We start from the raw sequence: 18311 nt of genomic DNA, 5'->3' as shown, positions 1-18311 counted from the left end.
AAGTGCTGGGATTATAGACATGTGCCACCACACCTGGCTTTCTCCTGGTTGTTTTTGTTGTTGTTGTATTTTATTGTGTGTGTGTGTGTGTGTGTGTGTGTGTGTGTGTGTGTGTGTGTTTTGAAGTAGCGTTAGCGTCTCACTCTAGCTCAGGCTGACCTGGAACTCACTCTGTAGTCTCAGGCTGGCCTCAAATTCACATTGATCTGTCTACATCTGCCTTTAGAGTGCTGGGATTAAAGGCGTGTGTCACCACACCCAACTTCCTGGTTTTTTTCTTTATGTTTTTATTTATTCATTTGAGAGACAGACAGAGAGAGCAAACAATTGGCACACTGGAGCCTCCTACCAGTGCAAATGAACAAGAGACGCATGTGCCAGCTTGTGCATTTGGCTTTACATGGGTACTGGGGAATTGAACCCAGGCCAATCAGGCTTTGCAAGTAAGCACCTTTAAGTGCTGAGCCATCTCTCTAGCTCTTGCTTATTTTTTTTTTCTGTTTTTTAACTATTTTGTTTATTTATTTGAGAGAGAGAAGGAAGTACATAGAGAGAGAATGGATGTGTCAGGGCCTCCAGCCACTGCAAACTCCAAACACATGTACCACCTTGAGCATCTGGCTTACATGGGTACTGGGGAATTGAACCTGAGTCCTTAGGCTTTGTAGGCAAGCACCTTAACCACTAACCCATCTCTCCAGCCTCTCTTTTTTTTTTTTTTTTTTTTTTGAGGCAGGGTTTCACTCTAGCCCGGGCTGACCTAAAATTCACTATGTAGTCTCAGACTACCTTTGAACTCAGCGATCCTCCTACCTCTGCCTCCCACAGTGCTGGGATTAAAGGCGTGTGCCACCTGGCCAGCCCCTTCTCCTGGTTTTTTGATGTAAGATCTTATGTAGCCTACGGTGGCCTTGAACTCATTACATAGTAGAAGATGATCCTGAACTCCTGGTCTTTCTGCCTCCACCTCCCAAGTGCTGGGATAGGTGGAGCTCTACCTATCTACCTAGGTGAGCCCACACATCCATGGGATGGGTGTCATTAGGGGGTCTCAATACACTGGAGCAGAGCTGGGCTCCCTGTGGTTGGCCATAGGTGAGAAATAAGGAGCGTAGCAGAGATTCCCCAAACAGCTACTATCCTGCCTGGCACCAAGCTCATGAATCCTCCCTTGACAGGACCCTCTCTTTCATGCTCTGTGGGGTCCCCCTAAGAAGAGGAAAACATAAATTAGGCCCCGGTGGGGAAGGTGGCTGCACCAAGCTCAGAGCATTCCTGTTGCGAGAGAGGCCGGTCGGGCTTTGCACACAGTGTCCCCACACTGAGGGGGGTCCCCTCCCCCTCTTTGTGCCTCAGCTCAACCCCTACCTCCTTGGTGTGGGGGGCAGCCTTCAACCCCAGGATTCATGGTGTCATGGACACTTCAGGTGGGCTCAGTGGCCTCCCTCTGCGGGCAGGCTGTGAGCACCAAGCTCAGGTCCCCAGGGCTGACATGCATGAACATGGCTGTAGTAAACAAGATGCCCACAGGCCGGCGGCCCTGACCTTCTGTGCCCAGCATCTCCGTTGGGCACATGGATGGCTTGTATGGACCCCAGCTGCTGAAAGTAGTCATTGTGGAGAATCAGGAGGTGTCCAGCAGGCGAGGGGCTCCACAAAAGCCCTGTCCCCTCTGTGGCCGGAGGATGGCTGGGGTTGAGGGGAAGGGCAGGGTATGGGCTTAGGCGCAGCGAGGGGCCAGGTAAGTGGGGGGGGACAAGAGGTTAATGATTAACATCTTCTTTTAGAGGAAGGAAACCTTGGCTCCAACTCACACTCCACCCAAGCTGAGCACTCATTGAGCCCCATCCTACCCAGGCTTATCATGGAAGCCCTCAACTTGCCAGAGGCCAGTGGGGGACAAATCTGCCAGGAGGCCCTGCCCCATGGCTCTCCGCCACCCTCAGCCACACGCCCTTCCAGACCTTAATCAGTGGTCTCGCCCTATCTACGGCAGGGAAGGGGAGAGCAGCTGTCTCAGAGCCAGGCTGGGGTTTTGCCGTGGCTTGGTTTCTGTGGCCACAGAGTGGAGAGCAGAGTGCTCCCTCCCTCCACCAGAGCGGTGCTCCACATCTTGGGGATGGAGGTAGGTGGTGATCTGAGAGAGCGCGGCCCTCCCATCTTACCACAGTGAAGAACAAGCAAGGCTCGAGGGCCCAGGGCTGAGCTCCTTGGGCTGTGACAGGTGAAACACCCGCCTTCCAGCAGGAAAACAGTGCTGGGGGCGGGGGCTTCCTGGGACCCAGACTCAATGGGCCTGTATTCAAATCCTGGCCCTTCTCAGTGATGCTAGTCTTCTAATATCTGTATCTGTCATATATCTACCTGTCTGTCATTTATTTGCAAGCAGAGAGACAGACAGACAGACAGAATGAGAATGGACGCACCAGGGTCTCCAGTACTACAAATGAACTCCAGGTGCTTGCCCCATTTTGTTCATCTGGATTTACGTGGGTACTGGGGAATCGAACCTGGGTCATCAGGCTTTTCAGGCAAGCACCTTAACTGATGAACAATCTCTCCAGCCCTCATCTAACATTTTGTTGTTGTTTTGTTTTTGTTTTTGAGGTAGGGTCTCTCTCTAGCCCAGGCTGACCTGGAATTCACTATGTACTCTCAGGGTGGCCTTGAACTCATGGCTATCCCTCCTACTTCTGCCTCCTGGGATTAAAGGCGGGCGCCACCACGCCCGGCTCGGTTGCCTCTCTTTCTGATGTCACTGGTGTGACCACTTTCCTGAGCCCTGTTCCCCAATGGTCCTCTCTCTAGGTCTCAGCCCTCCGTTCATCCCTGCAGGGAGAAGCAGTCCCTTGTTTACGTCTTCCATCCTCCAGGAACAAAACCACAGGGAAGAGGGGTCACTGTAGCTCCCTACCCCCCACCACAGAGCTTGGCCGGGCAGTAAACAGCTGCTGAGGACCAAACAGTCCCAAGGCCCAGTGAGCAAGGACTCACCCCAGCCCCAGGGCCAAGAAAGCCCTCTCAGCCCCTCCCCTCCCCAAGCCAGCAGTCAATCGTCTCAGCCAGCAGTGCCAGCCCCTCCCACCAAGGCCCCTTGGGCCTCTTGGGACAATGTACAAAGGGCCACTTCAGTTCGGAGCCTTAGCTCTATGGAAGCTGGAGAAGGGAGGGGGTTGTTCTCCCCCCCACACCCCGCCTCTATCTTCTCAGGGCTTCTCTGGTATGGGGGTGGCTGACAGAGTCACTCTTGTGAGACAGCTTTGCCTTGTCCCTAATGCCATTGTCCTTGCGGTGTGTGTGGGGGGGGGGCATGCACAGGGAGTGCAGTGGGCACTCTCACTGGCACAGGCAACGGGGGCAGGTAGTGGATATCCTAGGGCAGCCAAGGGGACTGACTGCCAGGCTGGAGGAGAGTAAGCTGTAGAGCTGACGGCATGATGAGGGACGGACAGCCAGCCAGGAGGAAGCGGCCAGAGCCGTGGGTCACACAGGCCTCCCTCCAACCCCTCCAAGCAGCTTGCATGGCCTGGCAGCCTCCTCGACGAGCCAGACGCAAAAGGGCCTCTCCGCGGTCTGTATCAACAACTGAGCTGATAACCCGTGACCCGTGCCTGGCACCAAAAGGTACCCTTGACAACATCAGCATACCCAATGTCCCTTCTTCCGGACCGTGTCAGAGATATGACTAGCTGGCTAGCCACACACATATACCAGGCCACCCCCTGGGGGTTCCCCCCATCCCACACACACACACACCCATCTTCCTGCTCTATGGTCGCCTCACCTATCATGCAGTGCCCTGGCCAGCCAGGAACATCTCAAACGCCCTCCTCCCCAAGCCCACACCCCAGGTAGGTTGGCCCACCAGCCGTGCTCACCAAGATGGCAATGCAGCCTCTCTGAGACTCCTAACCCGGACTCTGGGAGCCAGTCATACCCAAGCTACTGCTGCTCTCCTTGGACCCACTGGCCCAGGGATAAAGTCCAAACAAGCTAGGAGACTGGGAACTCCAGGAAAATCTCTCTCCCTGCACCCATCCCTCCAGCCTGGACTGCCTGCTGGCTTCTGAGCTGTCATCATGCTGTGTCTGCTCCCTAGAGGCCCTGCACTATCTTCTGACCTGACCTGTGTCCCCAGGCCCAAGTACAAGCAGACAAAGGAAGCAATGGAGCATGATCTGCTGAGTGAATAAATGACTCTCTCTAAGGCCACCCACAGCCTCCGACGAGGCTTCTGGGTTCCCGGGCCTGGTGTGCAGCTCAGAAAAGTGGTCCAGGGTCCTTCTGTTGCCCACAGTGCCACACTGGCTCCAATGAAGTGGTTCAGTTCCATGAGTGCTCCAGGGGTCCCCTCTAATGGGAGAGACGTTGATGGCACAGAGGGAAGACACCGGGAATGACTCCAGCCTTCAGGGCACAGAGTGAGCTGCGCAGGGCTCGGAGGAGCTTGGGGAAAGGAGGAACGCGGGGAATGGCTGAAGCAAGTGGGTGAGTATTCTCCTCACTGTGCCCACGCTTCAGCACATGCCGTGGGGTCACGGCCCAAGCCCCCGTCACTGCAAAACGAAAGAGCAGGCTCTGTCCCAGCAGGATCTGAGATGGCTGGTCCGCATCACTCCCGCTATGGTCTGGGAACCTGAGCGTCACAGTGAACCCGGACTTGGCGGGGCTCATGGGCGCCGCTGGCTGGGCACCCTCCGCTTCTCCCTTCCCAAAATACTCTGGGTCACTCTGCTCTGCTCTCTGCCTGGGGTTGCAGCAGCGAGCCAGACCTAGGTCTGGAAGTTGGCCGTGTAGACCCTAAGCCACCACGGGGTGATCTTCCAGGTGTGGCACCCTACATCTACCGCCATGACGTCACAGTCGCAGGGTGCCATGCACGCCGCCTAGCCCAGCGACTGGAAACTAGCACTTCCTCAAAGGACATCCGAAAGTGTCACATAAGATCCTGAGGCACTAGGGAGCCCAGCTTGATATTGTGGGAGGGTATTTCTGGGTGACAGCAAGAGCCAAGGGGCAGCCACGCCCGGCGCACTGGGGGCAGGTTGGACGCTTCTGTGATGAAAAGCCCTGGACCTCTTGAGTGAATGCTCAACTGTCTCCACCGGAGATTCTCATCGAGACTGTCCATCATCCAAAGGCAGGGATGGCACAGAGCTACAGGGGCAAAGCTGACTGCTACTGAATACCCACTTGTTCTTCCCTATCAATTACTTCATTTCTCATCCAGAAATCCAGAAACTTTTCTATCAGTGCCCACGTGGCCCTGTGACCTTAGGAAAGGAGAAAAACAAAAATACAAGAAAGCCATCATCTCTGCATGAGAAGGTGATTCCAGGAGATGGTGCTGAAGGTATCTCAGCAAAGCCCCGTGACCCAGACTCCCAAACAATGTGACTATCTTGCATCATCCTCAACCCATTTCACAGATGAGGGAGTTGAAACTTGCTGAAGGAATGGGACATACTCCTTACTCTAGCCTGGGTCAAGATCTGCCCTCCCCCTGTCTCAGTTTTCCCATTGGCTACTAAAGGCTGGCCTTAGTGTTCTAATATTTTTTATTTATTTATTTAAGAGAGAAGGGGAGTGGGGAGAGAGAGAATGAACACCAGGGCTTCTATCCACTGCAAACAAACCCCACATGCATGTGGCACCTTGTATATCTGGCTTTACGTGGGTACTGGGGAATTGAACCTGGGTCCTTTGGTTTTGCAGGCAAGGGGTCACTACCCAGCACCTGTCACTGCAAAGCATAGAGCAGGCTCTGTCACAGGAGGATCTGAGAGGACTGGTCTGCATCATTACGCTGTGGTCTGGGGACCTGAGCGTCACAATGAACCCGGCCTTGATGGGGTTCGTGTGCCATCTCTCTAGCCTGACCTTAGTGTTCTATTCTAAAAAGCCCCATTCTCTGTGTGCCATTCCTTATAGTCCCTCTGGAGGGGAGTGTGTGTGTGTGTGTGTGTGTGTGTGTGTGTGTGTGTGTGTGTTGCTAGGGGAAGGAACCACTGAGCCATACCCCCACCTCCAAGCCCCCAGGTCCTCCTCATGAACCTTACTCCATCTTCTCCATGGAAATATAGCACTTCTGTATTCCAGGCACTTTGGTCAGTAGGTGCCATTCCTCTGGCTAGTCATGGAAAGTTCTCTGAGACCTGATTCTATGGACCTTCTCAGGTCTGTGTTCTCTGATCAACCCATTTCCCCTCTGGGACCCTGTATTTTCCCCTGGCACCCAGAGATGGGACTTCTGCTGGCTCCTCCACAACCTGTCACACCTTGGGACATTTTATTTTATTTTTAATATATTTTATTTATTTATTTGAGAGAGAGAGAGGAAGAGAATGGGTGCACCAGGGCCTCCAGCCACTGCAAACAAACTCCAGACATGTGCGCCCCCGTGTGCATCTGGCTGGCGTGGGTCCTGGGGAATCTAACCTGGGTCCTTTGGCTTTGCAGGCAAACACCTTAATCACTAAGCCATCCCTCCAGCCCCCTTGGAACATTTTAAATGGTACATACCCACAGCCAGGCAGGAATGGCCCTTCCCACCCATTCTTTGTCCCCCAACTTTCACCCGCCCATACTGCAATGCCCGTGGACAGGAGCTTCTTAGTGATAGAGAGCCACCGCTCTTCTGGGTCAAGGCCTGGCACTTGCTTGTTGGGCATTCAGTAAACAAGTGCTGAAAGAATCAGCTGGCCAAGTCACAGGTACCCCCAAGAGCGTACCATGTGCTCACGTGTGACGTAGATGTTTTGGCCATGTGCATACACCGATGGTGAGCACCAAGCACACGCCCAGGCACGCAGTCACACCCCGTCACCTCGCCCAGCCCCTGGCACACAGTAGGCACCCAGTGAACCGTTGAATGCTCTATGCCCAGTGCAATCAGGAGCCAGGAGGAGACTGCCAGTCCTCACCAAGGAGGAGGGCTCCCAATGACAACTAATCTCAATGCAGAGCCGGAGCCCTGAGCTGGACAGTGGGAAGGGGCTTAGAGGTCAGTCAAGGGGGACAGCAGCCAACTGCGCCGCTCACATCCCCTCGGCCTGGGGGTGGGAAGGATGAGGGTGGAGAAGGAGAGGAGGGAGGCGGGGGACAGACTGGGCTGGGAGGAGCAGGAATAGCTTCCCCAAGAGGGACAGTACTGGTTGCACCCCAGCGGGGTGGACTGGGGCTTTCCAGCAGGCTGGATTGCCAGGACAGGACGGTAAGAGTCATACACAGGGAACAACACTGGCTCCAGCCTCTGGGCGGGAGCGTGGGGCAGCGGAGGAAGAGGGTACAAAGGCCAGACGGGTGCCCTGCAAAGGTCAGAGGTATATACATGAAATGCCTAGACACTGCATCCCAGTTGCTTCATGACCCTATTTTCCCAAATGAGGGGAAAAAAATAAAATAAGAAGGTGGCACACAGCTATGATCCCAGCACTAAGAAGGTAGAAGAGGAAGTGAGGAGTTCAAAGCCATCCTCAGTTATATATCAATCAATCAATACCTAAATATGAAAGATAGGGCAATTGTCACAGGTACACTTAGGGAACATGGCTGGGGCCCAGGCAATTCCTATTCCCACAGCCAATCCCTTGGAGGCGGCCCATAAGTGATGGCCCCCTGAACCAGATAAATGGGGGCGGTTTTCTCAGGAACGTTTTTTCCCCCTTGCCTTTAGAAAATAACTCCATTCTTCTGTAATACAGGTTTCTCACACAAATCTAGAAAATACAACCAAAACACACACAAAAAAAAAAAAACAAAAAAATAAAGCAGGGCAAACTCCTGCCACCCTGGCCACCAGGGACCTGTCACCTGCATTGTCAAGGCCTCTGCACCAACAGTGAACACTGGGGACTGGAGAGATGGCTTAGCGGTTAAGGCGCTTGCCTGTAAAGCCAAAGGATCCTGGTTCGACTCTCCAGGACCCACGTAAGCCAGATGCACAAGGGGCGCATGCATCTGGAGTTCGTTTGCAGTGGCTGGAGGCCCAGGCGTGCCCATTCTCTCGCTCTCTCTTCTCTCCACATCTTTCTGTCTAATAAATAAATAAACAGAGCGAAGACTGTCCTATTCCAAGAGCCAAGTTAAAAAATATTCCAGGTGAGGGCCAAACCATGCACCAGCCCCTTGGCCATTTAGGCTACAGTGAATTCCAGGCTAACTTGGGCTACAGCATGAGGCACTACCTCAAAGTAAAACAAAACAAAATACCCCCAGCACCATAAATATGAGATGCACCTTTGGAACCGTAAACAAGGCTGTCCTAGGCTGTGGTTGGGATATTCCAACAACACCAGACAAGTTGCCTCATTTCTGGAAGCCCCTCCCTGGCAATCACGGCCAACAAATATTTAAGAAATATTTATCAAACACCTTCTGCATGCCAGGCCTGGTGCCAGGTCACGGGGCGTGTCTGTATGCCAGCCCTCCCCATCACTGACAGCTCTCTTCGTGACCTCTTTCCTGGGTCTGTCTCAATACACTGACCACCAGTATCTGCCCGGAGTGCAAGTAAGCTCGGAGGGGGGATCAGGCCTAGCCTGGGACCCGCCTCCACAGGAGGCAATGGGGCTGGAGGACAGCGCTGCGTGGGGAGACCTGGACCGGAATGGCTACAAGTAGAGGTTGAGGCCAGGGTCTCATGAGGCAACATGGACTTTGTGATGGAGTCGAGGACCCTTAGAATTTCCAGGACAGTGATTGTTCCTGCTAGTATGTATAGAGTGTGTGTGTCATACGTCCATGTATGTGCCCTTGTTGTGCCCCATACATTCGCCTGCTGTGCTCAGAGCCGAAGGTCAGGTGTTCTGCTCTTCTTTGAGCCATAGTCTCTTACTGATACCTGAGATCGCTGGTTTTTTATTTTGTTTTGTTTTTGTTTTTCAGGAGCTTGCTATGTTTTGGGGAGCAGTGGTAATTCCTGGTTTCTGCACACCTTTGCCTAACTGGGTTAACAGGCACATGTGGCCACACCCAGCAGTTCACCGGGGATTGGGAGATTGCAACGCCAATGGTTCTCTCAGGTCCTTATGCTTTCTTTTCTTTTCTTTTTAATATTCTACTTACTTATTTTTTGAGAGAGAGGAGGAGGCAGATAGACAGAAAGAGAGGGGCTGGAGGGATTGCTTAGTGGTTAAGGCGTTTGCCTACAAAGTCAAAGGACCCAGGTTCGATTACCCAGGACCCACTTTAGCCAGATGCACAAGGGGGCGCACAGGTCTGGAGTTCATCTGCAATGGCTGGAGGCCCTGGCACGCCCATTTTCTCTCCCTCCTTCCCTCTCTATCAGATAAATAAATAAATAAAAATAAAAATATTTAGAAAGAGAGAATGGGCACACCAGGACCTCCAACCACTGCAAACAAATTCCAGATGCATGCACCACCTTGTGCATCTAGCTTACTTGGGTACTGGGGAATCAACCAGGGTCATTAGGCTTTGCAGACAAGGGCCTTAACTACTAAGCTATTTCTCCTCATGCTTCCTTAACTGCTAAGCCATGTCTCCAGCATTTTTAGTTTGTTTGTTTTGGTTTTTGGTTTGTTTTTGTTTTTTTTTTTCTTTTTTGAGACTTTTTTTTGACATCTCCTGTATCCCAGCCTGGCCTTGAACTTGCTATGAAGCAGAAAGTGACCTTGAACTTCTGGTTCTCCTATCTCTATCTTCTGCATGCTGAGAATACAGGCATGTGCCACCACATTGGTTTATGTGGTATTGAGGACTGAACATATGGTTTCCTGCACATGCCAACTGAGCTACATCACCAGTCCCTAAGATAGCATTTTCTTTTTTTTTTTTTTTTTTTTTTTGGTGATTTGTTTATTTATTTATTTTGGTTTTTCAAGGTAAGATCTTGCTCTAATCCAGGCTGAGAGGCAGACCAGGAATTCACTATGTAATCTCCTACTTCTGCCTCCCAAGTGCTGGGGTTAAAGGTGTGCGTCACAGCTGGCTTTCTTTTTTTTTTTTTGAGACAAGATTTCCCTATGCAGCCCATCCTCTGGATTCAGGCTTCTGAGTACTGGGGTTAAAAGTTAAAGGAGCACAACACCATGCCTGGCTACATTGTGGATTTTGTTTTTGTTTTTGTTTCTGTTCCTTTCGAGGTAGAGTCTCTCTCTAGCCCAGGCTGACCTTCACTCTGTGGTCTCAGGTGGGCCTTGAATTAAGATTTTTTTAAAATTTTTAAAATTCATTTATTTAATTTATTTGAGAGAGAGAAGGAGAGAAAGAGGCAGATAGAGAGAATGGGCACACCAGGACCTTCAGCCACAGCAAACAAACTCTAGATACATGTGTCATCATGTGAATCTGGCTTACGTGGGTCCTGGGGAATCGAACCTGGGTCCTCTGGCTTTGTAGGCAAGCGCCTTAACCACTAAGCCATCTCTCCAGCCCCCAAGATAGCTTGTTGTTGTTGTTGTTGTTGTTGTTTTGGTTTTTCAAGGTAAGGTCTCACTATAGCCCAGGCTGACCTGGAATTCACTATGTCTTCTCAGGATGGCCTTGAACTCACGGAGATCCTCCAACCTCTGCCTCCCGAGTGCTGGGATTAAAGGCGTGTGCCACCATGCCCTCCCTAAAAATAAAAAATATTTTTTTAAAAATGTTATATTGGGCCTGGAAGGATGGCTTAGCACTTAAGACATTTGTCTGTAAAGCCAAAGGACCCAGGTTCAATTCCCCAGGACCCATGTTAGCCAGATGCACAAGGGGGCACACATGTCTGGAGTTTGTTTGCAGTAGCTGGAGCGCTGGTGCACCCATTCTCTCTCTCTCACACTCTTTTTTTCTGTCAAATAAATAAATAAAAATAGAAATATTTTTTAAAACCCGCTATCTTGGTAACCAGGCGTGGTGGTGCATGCACATCTTTAATCCCAGCACTCTGGAGGCAGAGGTAGGAGAATTGCTGTGAGTTCGAGGCCACCCTGAGACTACATAGTGAATTCCAGGTCAACCTGGGCTAGAGGGAGACCCTACCTCGAAAAACCAGAAAAGAAAAATAGAAAAAAAAAAAAAAGGGAAGGACAGATGGATGAAAGGGAAAAGAAAAAGGCAATGGCCTAAGGGCTGAAAGGAGAGATGCCTGAAGCAGGCAGACGGTTGCCTTAGGGGTGTTCATGTCTTCAAGAGCAGGCCTCCTGGGAGCCCACAGGAAGAGAAGGGACAGATCTGTGGGACCAGGGAGGCCCAAAGAGGCAGCGTGAGAAGTTCTGGGGCCCTACAAATGGAACACAACCCCAGCCTTGCCACTTCCTGCCTATGGGCCCTTGTTCCAGGCCTCCCACAGCAAGGGGATAACAACAGTGCTGATACCCGGGCCTTAAGAAGGCCAGCCGTGGGCTGAAGAGATGGCTTAGCAGTTAAGCGCTTGCCTGTGAAGCCTAAGGATCCCAGTTTGAGGCTCAATTCCCCAGGACCCACGTTAGCCAGATGCACAAGGGGGTGCACGCATCTGGAGTTTCTTTGCAGTGGCTGGAGGCCCTGGCGCGCCCATTGTCTCTCCCTCCCGCGCCCCCCCCCCCCCCCCCCCCGTTGCTCTCAAATAAATAAACAAAAAAAAAAAAAGAAGAAGGCCAGCCGTGGGGATAATGCATTCGTCCACATATGCTAAGGGCTTGATGACCAGCAGCAAGCCACTATGACTGGGAGGCCAGCTGGGAGGACACCTAGAAGGCCACCCATCTCAGGGCTCTTCCAGCTTGGTGCTGACCACACAATCCCCTGCTCAGACTCTGCTGCTTCTGAAAAGTTCCCAGCTTGGAGGGATGACTTAGCAGTTAAGGCGCTTGCCTGCAAAGCCAGAGGACCCAGGTTCAATTCCCCAGGACTTATGTTAGCCAGATGCACAAAGGTGGGCACGCATCTGGAGTTCCTCTGCAGTGGCTGGAAGCCCTGGGGCGCCCGTTCTCACTCCCTCTCCCTGACTCTAATAATAATAATAAAAAATGTTCCCAGCTTGCCAGGACAGAATAGCAAGCGGGTAGTCCCCTAATGAAACCCCCATTCTACATAGACTGTTCCAGTCCCCTGCCTCTCCCCTTTGGAGATCCCATTTCAGTGGGAACCAAAGTTTCAGTCATAGAAGCGCTAAATTCATAAACACAAACAAAAACCTGGGTAATTACGTATGTGAATGACTGCTATTGTTGCAATTTTATTTTATCCTTTTTTTATTGTTTTGTTTTTCCAAGGTAGGGTCATACTCTAGCTCAGGCTGATCTAGAATTCACTCTGAATTCTCAGGGTGGCCTTGAACTCATGGTGATCCTCCTACATTTGCCTCCCGAGTGCTGGGACTAAAGATGTGTGCCACCACACTATTTTATCTTTTTAAGAACTATTTAATTTATTGTTATTATTAATAATAATAATATTATTATTGGTTTTTCAAAGGTAGTGTCTCACTCTGGTCCAGGCTGACCTGGAATTCACTATGTAGTATCAGGGTGGCCTCGAACTCACAGCAATCCTCCTACCTCTGCCTCCCAAGTGCTGGGATTAAAGGCGTGCACTACCACACCCAGCTAAAAATATTTTATTTATTACAGAGAGAATGAGAATGGGTGCGCCAGGGCCTCTAGCCACTGCAAATGGACTCCAGACAAATGTGTCACCTTGTAAATCTGGCTTAACATGGGTACTAAAAAAATCAAACCTGGATGCTGGGCATGGTAATAATTTTCTTTGCATTGACTGAAGTGGATATTCCTATGTCAGCTAACTTATTTTCATCTTTTTTATAAAAATAAAATTGGGGGCTGGAGAGATGGTTTAGCGGTTAAGCACTTGCCTGTGAAGCCTAAGAATCCCGGTTCGAGGCTCAATTGCTCAGGACCCACGTTAGCCAGATGCACAAGGGGGCGCACGCATCTGGAGTTCATTTGCAGGGGCTGGAGGCCCTGGCATGCCCATTCTCCCCCTCCCCCTCCCTCCCTCCCTCCCCCCCCCCTCTCTCTGCCTCTTTCTCTCTCTGTCTGTCATTCTCAAATAAATTTAAAAAAAAAAAAAAAAGTAAAATTGTAAGCTAAGTGTAGTGAGACACGCCTTTAATCCCAGCCCTAGGGAGGCAGCAGTAGGAGGATCGCTGTGAGTTCGAGGCCACCCTGAGACTACATAGTGAATTCCAGGTCAGCCTGGGCCAGGATGAGACCCTACCTTGAAAATCCAAAAGAAAAAGGAAAACTCAAAAGCCAGCTCTCCAGCCCTATTTTATTTTATTTTTAATAGTTTTATTTATTTACTTATTTGCAAGAAGAGAGACATAGAAGAGGGACAGACAGAAAGAATGGGTGCACCAGGGCCTCCAGCTGCTGCAAGCCAACTCCAGATGCATGTGCCACTTTGTGCGTCTGGCTTTAAGTGGGTACTAGGGAACCAAACTGGAGTCACTAGGCTTTGCAGTCTCGTGCCTTAACTGCTGGGCCATTTCTCCAGCCCTCTATAAATACAGAGTATTTAAAAAATACTTTTTATTACTATTTATTGCTTATTATTATTATTAATACTATTTATTAGAGAGCAAAAAAGAGGTTGAGAGCGAGGGGTGGGGAAGAACTCCAGATGCATGCACCACCATGTACATTTGGCTTATGTGGGTCCTGGAGAATTGAACCTGGGTCCTTTGGCTTTGCATTCAAGTGCCTTAACCACTAAGCTATATCTCCAGCCCACCAATTTTATTATATATATATATTTGGGGTTTTTTTTGAGGTAGGGTCTTGCTCTAGCCCAGACTGACCTGGAATTCACTATGTAGGCTCAGGGTGGCCTTGAACTCATGGCAATCCTCCTACCTCTGCCTTCTGAGTGCTGGAGTTAAGGTGTGCCATCACCACGCTTAGCTTCCAATTTTATTTTTATAAAAAAAGATGAAAATAAGTTAGCTGACATAGGAATATCCACTTCAGTCAGTGCAAAGAAAATTATTTTAACATCCTGTTAACTTCCATGGACTCCCTGGTTAACTCCATGCAAGACTATGAGGGGTGGCTATTCCACACTGTCCCCAAACCCTGTCTCCTTTGGAGAGATAGGGACAATAACACATGACAAGCAGGATTCCTGTGACTGACTCTCTCTCTCTCTGCAGTGTGAAGCTGCCTCCTGGAGGGTCAGCCTCTCCACTAGGGATGGAAAAAGGGGCATAAAGGGCAGGATATTGGCGCCAAGGCTGAGAACCAGTTATTCTTCACATATTACCAGTGTCCCCTCAGTATATCTGTCGCTAATTGTCTGTACATAACAACGGACACTCCAAGGCAACAGGCACGTGCTCTGTGAGTTGACAGCAAGGACCAGGACTCACATGGATTTTTCTGACCCAGTGAGACTCAAGCTATGAAAGGATGGGTCAGTGCAAATAGAAAGTTGTGACTCAGTGTCCCCTTCTGTAGAGGACACTTTCATGGTACTTCTGGCATGGATGACTTCACGGACACCATCGGTGTAGCTCTTCCCATGGACAGACATGTTCCTCTGAAGTGGTGCATGAACGGGACACGGCAGTGGAGAAAGGTCTAACCGTCCTGGGCTGGAGGCTGGCATCACAGGAGAGGCACACTGGGAAGCTACTGGCGGGCAGCAGGGCTTTAGGGGCCACAGGAAGGGACGGCACAGAATAGGTATTCGGGTAGAAAGAAGAGCGTAAGTCAACGACTAGAAGCCGAGCCGTAAGACCTGTTCAGAGCTCATCTCAGAATTCCTAAATTATGCCAGGCATGGTGGCGCACGCCTTTAATCCCAGCACTAGGGAGGCAGAGGTAGGAGGATCACCGTAAGTTCGAGGCCACCCTGAGACTATATAGTGAATTCCAGGTCAGCCTATGCTAGAGTGAGACCCTATCTTGAAAAAAAAAAAAAAAATTCCTAAGCTATAGTGTGGGGTCCAGTTGGGCCATTCTGTGCAAAAAACAAAATCCAAGGCCAAGAAGAAGCCAAGGTGGAGGGAAGCCCCTGAGAGAGGGGGGCCTACAGCAGGAGGAAGCAGGTTCAGAGATGTGGAGGGCGCCTTCAGCTCTCTGCTCCCCACTGCAGAGCAGGTTCTTCCCCCGATCTTCCACCACCTGCCCTCAGGCCCCTCACCTGCAGCCCTGCCTGACAGCTCCCCGGCTCCAGCTCACCAACAGCCTCGGAGGCTTTTCCCCCTTGGTCGACCACAGGGACGAGGCACGTCCTGAGTGCCTGGGTGCTGAAGCTGGCATGTCCCCCTCCTACTATGAGACTCCTATGGCACCTCTGGAGGGAAAATTTGCACCACGGGAATTGGCCAGCGCTCCTCAGCAGGTGTTTTCTGTTCCCAGACAACCAGATGTGAACATACCATGGCCCTCTGTCTGAGGCAGGGCCACCCCAAGGAGACAGGGACGGGAGACCCTCCTGTCGTGGGGCAGGCCGCACAGCCTCTGAGGAGGCTCACTCTGAAATCACATCAAGCTGCTCAAATGGTTCACAGGCACCTCCCCGTTTTAGCCAAAGCAGCTAAGGTCAGACAGAGATGCAGCCACCCAGTGACAAGTGGCCAGGGTCTGAATCGCGCGCTGTATGCAGAGGAAGGGTGTGCAGTTAGACACTAACTTCCAGAAGTCCTGTGTCTTCTCTACCCAGACTGTACCTCTCACCTGAGGACATTGTATTCCTTGGCCTGAACGTTTGAAGTAACTTTCACTCAAGGCAACCCTCGACCCTCTGAGGAGGGCTGGCTGAGAGGGCAGTGCATCACACAGTATGGCGAACAAAGGGGCTTTGCCCTTGCAGAGTTCAGTAGTACACCCCAAATCTCACTGGGGGAGGAGAAAGAAAGGAGCAAGTGCCCACAGGGCCAAGAGGAGGTAGTCTGCAGACCACCCTACAGCCAGTCACTCCTCACCGCTTACTTCCTCTGAGGCACAAGAGACACCCCCCCAAAGGATTTTCAGTTATACCCTGGCCTGGCCCTGAAGCTGGCCTGGCCGCCAGCTGGCGTGGAATGTTCTTGTTTTACAGGTAATAATACCAATGCAGCGTCCAACAATTTCCCGTAAGGTTCAGATGCCAAGCGTTCTACATGCCTCCTCACATTCAACCTTCTCGGAACTCCTGGGGAAGATGCTTCCCACTCGACAGAGGTGAAAACTAAGGTTCAGACCACCAACTGCCCGAGATGGGCCCAACTACTATATCAAAGGACAAGGATCAAGGGTGTCTGGCCAGGCCTGAGGGGTAGCTGAGCCAGTTTGCTCACTCTCTGCCCAGGACAGCTCCCGGCTGTTCTCAGGAGCCAGAGCCAGCTAGCTCCTTGGTGAACCCTAACCTCACCTCCACCTGGCCCTGAAGCCTTGGCTTTCCTCTCCAGCCTCTGCCCTTCTTTAGGTCACTTCTCACATGGTGGCTCCCCGTTCCCCATCACGCTGCACCCCATTTCGGAACAAATGCCAGTTGCTCACACCCCTAACCCCTTGTTCACACCATTCTGTCTGCCCAAGACACTCTTCCACCTCCTGTCATCTCTTCCAGTAAATCCCCTCTCCTCTGGGCAGGGAACCCCTCTTTTCTAACTTTCCCAGGACCCCTGCCTATCGCCTTAGCATTGGGCAGCATTAATAACCCTGAAGCTGCCAGGTCCTGGGGTAAGGGGGTCTTGTTTTGCTTTCTCTGCCATCTTCATGCTTGGCCCAGTGCCTGGACCTTTCTTAGCTGTGACCCTCCCAGATGACATATCGGTATCCAGGACCCCCCATCAAGGCATATTTGGGACTGGTGTCCCAGCAAAGAAGAGAGACCACAGAAGAATCCCCCCCCAGGGAAGTGTTCCTGCCTACAATCCTCCTGGGGTGCCTTCTGGAGCAGGCAGAGCAGACTGGGCCTCAGGCACCTCTTCTTACTGTGCCCCAGCTCAGGAACTGCGTCCCCCCCCCCCCACAGCACGCTCCCCTCCCCACCCCCGGTTCCAGAACTCACTATTTGCAGATATTTATAGCGCCCTCCCCCAGCCAGGAGCCCTCCTCCGCCCCGGGCAGTGCAGTGCAGAGGGAGGGCCCCTCCTCCAGGAAAGAAGATGGGGGTGCTCTCTCATCACTAGCCTTTGCCGGGTCCCCATCAGCAGCTACAGCTACAATTCCAACCCCCGCACCCGCCCAGCACCCCGACCGCGCCTGGGCCTCGGCCGCCCGCCGCCACCGCCGCCGCTGCAGCAGCCCGGGGTCGGGGGTGGGGAAGGCAAGCGCAGAGGCCTCTCGCCCCCAGCCCCGCGCCGGGCAGGAGGTGTCGGCGGGGCGGTGGGGGGTGGGGGTAGGTACGGCGCACAAAGCAGGACTGGAGCCCCGGGCCTCGGAACGCCCCCCAGCCCGCCGCCCAGCCAGGGAAAGGGGGTCGCCGCGCTAAGGCTCGGCTCCGAGGCCAGGGACAGAGCTGCGGGGCGCAGCCGGGTTGGGGGAGGGGGCGCCGGCTGAGCAGCTCCCCGCTTGCATCCCGCCCCATCTCGGCCCCAGAACCAACCCCCCCCCCCGCAGCACGCCGACACCCCGCCTTCAGGACCGAGCTCTCGGAGAGGCTGGGGCGGGAGGAGGGGGAAAGAGCCGCGCGCGGAGCTTAGAGGCGAGGCCCCGGGGCGCGCGGAGGGGGGAGGGAGGGATGCAGGGCTGCGGCGCGGGTCCCCGAACAGCACGGTCAACTCACCATGCATCGCCCGCTGGGTCTCAGCAGCGGCGGCGGCGGCGGCAGCAGCAGCAGCAGCAGCAGCAGCAGCGGCGGCGGCGGCTCCGCGGCCCCCGGGGCCCCCGGCGGGGAGATGCTGGCGTCCGCCGCAGCCTCTCGCCCCATCCCCGGCTCCGGCGGCAGCGGCTGCGGCGGGCGCCCGGCATCTCAGGCGGCGCGGCCCCGACCCGATCCCCGCCCCCCCTGCCCCCCACAGCACCCCCACCCCCACCCCACCTCCACCCCGTCCCGCGAGCCCGGCACGGCCGCGCGGAGGCACCCCGGGGCGCAGGGGGGCGCGGCGAGCGTGGAGGGAGCGCGGCGCGCCGAGGTGCCCGCTTCCCACCGGTCCCCAGCGGCTAGCGCCCCCCCTTCCCGCCCCGCTCCGCCCCGCCCCCGTGCAGCCCCGGCCCCTCCTCCGCCTGCCGGGCTCGGTGCACCAAGCGGCGCGGCCCCCGGGGGCGCCTGGACCGCAGACCCGGGCCGCCGGCTCCGCGCCTCCCGCCGTCCGCTCGGGCGATCAGACGTGCGAGTGAGTGTGCGCGCGCCCTGCGGGTGACCGTGCGTGCGCCGGGCCCACGGCCCCGGGCGTCCTGTGCGGGTGTGTGTGTGTGTGTGTGTGTGTGTGTGTGTGA

At 53.3% G+C, this 18311-nt stretch overlaps 1 protein-coding gene across 2 annotated transcripts in view; it reads right to left on the bottom strand.

Annotated features, from left to right (window-relative positions):
- The window catches only part of Mgat3 (beta-1,4-mannosyl-glycoprotein 4-beta-N-acetylglucosaminyltransferase), a 39510-nt gene extending 21776 nt beyond the window's left edge, over window positions 1-17734 (bottom strand). The window contains exon 1 of one of the 2 annotated variants that reach the window (XM_045153314.1): window positions 17659-17734. The gene's annotated coding sequence lies outside the window, so the exon portion shown is untranslated. Of the gene's footprint in view, window positions 1-3878; window positions 3978-17658 lie in introns of those variants that run through there. The other variant, XM_045153313.1, reaches the window with a different exon arrangement.
- Window positions 17735-18311: the final 577 nt, after the last annotated feature.

The sequence above is a fragment of the Jaculus jaculus genome, chromosome 6, assembly GCF_020740685.1.
Source record: "Jaculus jaculus isolate mJacJac1 chromosome 6, mJacJac1.mat.Y.cur, whole genome shotgun sequence".
Taxonomy (NCBI): domain Eukaryota; kingdom Metazoa; phylum Chordata; class Mammalia; order Rodentia; family Dipodidae; genus Jaculus; species Jaculus jaculus.
Note: the sequence above shows the minus strand (reverse complement) of the source record. Positions and strands in the feature narration are given on the sequence as shown.